Here is a 3,905-nt window from a genome sequence, read left to right on the forward strand (position 1 = left end):
GTCGAACCGCCGCCACAGGATGACCAGGATGACGACACTTTCTTGGGACCCATCAGTGCCGACGAATTCGCCGAACAACAGCGAGCCGACCCGGAACTAAGGAACCTTGTAGATTACCTGGAAGGCAAGACCGTCACTGTGCCGAAGGTGTTCAGGCGAGGATTGGCGTCGTTTTTCTTGCAAAACGACATTCTCCTAAAGAAGAACTTCTCGCCTCTCCGAGCCAACTACCTCCTCGTGGTACCCTCAGCATTGCGTCCAGAGGTTCTGCAAGCTCTCCATGACGACCCAACGGCTGGACACCTCGGTTTTTCCCGCACGCTCGCAAGGATACAAGAAAAATACTACTGGCCTCGCCTCTCTGCCGACGTCGCCCATTACGTAAGGACATGCCGAGACTGTCAGCGACGCAAAACACCGCCGACAAGGCCAGCCGGACTTCTACAGCCGATCGAGCCACCTCGCCGACCGTTCCAGCAGATTGGGATGGACTTACTGGGGCCTTTTCCGACGTCGACGTCCGGGAATAAATGGATCGTCGTAGCTACGGACTACCTCACCCGCTACGCCGAAACAAAAGCCTTGCCCAAAGGCAGTGCTGCCGAGGTAGCCCGATTCTTCGTTGAGAACATCCTCCTGCGTCACGGTGCCCCAGAAGTCCTCATCACCGACAGAGGTACTGCCTTTACGGCAGAACTAACTCAAGCCATCCTGCGATACAGCCACACAAGCCATCGCCGGACCACCGCCTACCACCCGCAGACGAATGGCCTCACCGAGCGCCTAAATAAGACCATCGCCGACATGCTGGCAATGTACGTCGACGTCGAACACAAGACGTGGGATGCCATCCTTCCGTACGTGACCTTCGCATACAACACGGCCGTGCAAGAAACGACGCACATGGCGCCGTTCAACCTGGTCTACGGAAGGAACCCGGCAACGACGCTTGACGCCATGCTACCGGACGTCACCGACGAAGAAAATCTCGACGTTGCCACCTATTTGCAGCGTGCCGAAGAAGGTCGACAGCTCGCCCGCCTGCGCATCAAGAACCAGCAGAGGACCGACAGCCGACACTACAACCTTCGACGACGCTACGTCGAGTACCAGCCCGGTGACCGTGTTTGGGTCTGGACTCCGATACGCCGACGAGGACTTAGCGAGAAGCTGTTACGTCGCTATTTCGGACCATATAAGATCACCCGACGTATTGGCGCACTGGACTATGAGGTCGTGCCAGACGGCATTTCGCAATCACAGCGGCGCCGGGCACGACCTGAAGTCATCCACGTGGTGCGTCTTAAGCCTTTCTACGCCCGCTGACAAACTTAGGTACTTTGTTACTTTGTTATTGTTTTTTGTTATTTTGTTTATTACGCATGGTTTTGTTTTCGCTTTCGTGTTTGTTTGTAGCATCGGGACGATGCTTTTTAAGGGGAGGGTATTGACACGTACACATGTTTATCTTTCACCGGTAGCCCATAGAGAAAGGAATTCAACAAGAGGGGACACTCCCATAGGGCCCAGCGGCCGAATTGACTACAGTGTGCCAAGCGGTCGGTGTCGATCACTTACATCACTTCCGGTTTCGGTTTTGGGCGCGCGTATTTTGAACGTAAGCTAGCACGCCGGCTGCGCCCCCCCCCCTCTTTTTTTTTTGCTCTTCGTGCAGAATCAGTTTATTATTTAGTAAAAATGATTGCGAACGATCTCGTAAAGCCCCATCGATTCTGTGCCACGTGCAATTTCACAAAGTAGACGCAAGACCTTTTGTGCAATGAGGAAATATTTATTTTGCTCTATATAAAAGCTCGTTCCGCGCTTTTTGTGCGTTCATCCAACGTTGTGACACCAGCAGGTAAGGCAGTAGTTCCTGTATGAAGCTCCACCGGACGGCACCAGCTGAAAAAAAAAGTAAATTACAAGCATGTTACATTTTCAAGCACGTAACAGTATGTTACAAGCATGAGTCATTTTGGTATTTAGACATAAGAATACTGCGTGTAGAGGCGAAACGTGCGAAAGCGGTGAATGGGCGGCATTACAAACAAAAGCAATTCGCTTTTACATACATGGCGTAGAAAATACCCTACTCATCCCTAACATATATGAAAACATCTGATTTCCAAGCGTTCCCCCCATTTCCGGGCATTATTTCCTGCACTTTGGCAGCACAAATATACACGAGCGACTTCGCGTTTCCAAAACTTGGCCTCGGGCGACGTGACGGTACGCTACATACATAGAGACGGACGCAACAGGCACTCAAGACAAATGCGTGGGTGCAATGCCTTTTTTCACTCCTTTAGAAGACGTAATTTTCGAATTACAAGTTTCTTATATGTTCGTCGTTCGCGCGTTCTGCCGGCGCCAGCAGCACACCCCATGTTATCACTCTTGGCAATCGCCTATCGGGTTTTCAACGGGCGTGAGTACCGAAAGAAGGTGTATGTTGTTGCGGAGCCATAAAAAAACGTCACAGACTTGTCCCTCTAAGATTCATTACACGCCAAACTAACTTTATCACCACGGCCGAGCTGCTTATCGCTAACTGCTTCACAGCGCGCTGTGCGGCCAGCGTGCCTCAAAAGTACCCCAGAAAGTAACTAAATTACTTTTTCAGTAATGTCTGGCGTCAGAGAAAGCGGCACAAACTTCTCCTAGCAAGATGCAATAGACTACACATGCACCACGGCTGAGTTCTCGCTAACTGCGACACAGCGCCCTGTGCGGCCAGTGTGGCTCAAAAACCGAAATAAGTTACAATAGTCCCATAGGAAGCGTAGGAAACATGTCTCAGCACGATTCATTAACTCAAATTAACTGCGCCAGGATGGCCGAGCTGTTTTTCGCTAACTGCGCCTTAAGTCTCGGTCCCGTGCCATAAGCCTAATTGCGTCGTAGACTGTGAAACAAGATTTCTCACCTTGCCGTAGTCCAATAGTGCAGTGGTGTCTTGTCCCAGTGCAGAAGGAAGGCAAGAATACGCCGAGAGCCCAATAAACCAGGTTACAGTTAAAAAAGAAAAAAAAAAAAAAAAGAAGGAGACAGACGGGTCGCCGCGCGCGCAGCCATCCTCGCTGGCTTCGGGGGAGTGTCTGGCAGATGACGCATGTATCTGGCGTGTCATTGACCTGTGGCTAGGTAAGGCAAGGAAAATAAGTCGCAAAGCTTAAGTTCATTTACACGCAAAACGTTTTAGTTTTCGCGGCAAGTAATTAAAAAATAAACCAATGCCTGTTAACTTAAGTTCACGTTCTTTTTTTTTTCGATGCTCGCGGCAGCTAACGTTCGGTGTCAAAAGTATAGCGTGACGTATGGTGACGTGTTTCCTGTTGCCAGTTTTTGCCGAGTGTCCCCTCTTGTTGAATTTCTTTCTCTATGGGTAGCCGCTTTCAACATTGGCTGACAAATGTTAAACGTTATCGCTCGGCGCAGGACGCGCCTACATTGGAAGCTTCTCGGACGTTATCAATGCTTCTATCCGTCGTCTGTGGTCACCGACGCCCATGTAATCTGATTGTATGAGCGACGCGAATTGTCTAGAACTTTCTGGAAGACACGCGGGCATCAGGGATTAATCTGGAACCTTCGATGACTCAGGTATAAAAGCCGACGCGTTTCGCCGCTGATCAGATTTTCGACGATCGCCGACTGTGTTCGCCGCTATCGTTGTGCTTTGAGTGTAGCTTGCTTTTGTGGGCACAGGTTCGCCCAATAAACAACCAGTTTCGTCATACACAGTTTTGTGACTGTTTTCTCTACCGTCACTACTACGTGACAGTATATAGCCAAACCTGGCAACACTGGTTGGCGCCGGCTCTCTCATGTGGCGTCGCGCATACATAACAGCACATACAATTGATTCTAACACACCTTCTGCATATGTTTAGAGACGCCTG

General features: G+C 50.2%; 1 long non-coding RNA gene across 1 annotated transcript; it reads right to left on the reverse strand.

The window, feature by feature from the left end:
• Window positions 1-1,771: 1,771 nt before the first annotated feature.
• On the reverse strand, window positions 1,772-3,089 carry LOC125942201 (uncharacterized). Its single transcript, XR_007464892.1, has 2 exons — window positions 2,930-3,089; window positions 1,772-1,905 (listed from the first exon to the last, which is right to left on the reverse strand). It is a non-coding gene; the product is annotated as an uncharacterized LOC125942201 (long non-coding RNA).
• Between the last annotated feature and the right edge of the window lie 816 nt (window positions 3,090-3,905).

This window comes from Dermacentor silvarum, chromosome 1 (genome assembly GCF_013339745.2).
Source record: "Dermacentor silvarum isolate Dsil-2018 chromosome 1, BIME_Dsil_1.4, whole genome shotgun sequence".
Lineage (NCBI taxonomy): Eukaryota > Metazoa > Arthropoda > Arachnida > Ixodida > Ixodidae > Dermacentor > Dermacentor silvarum.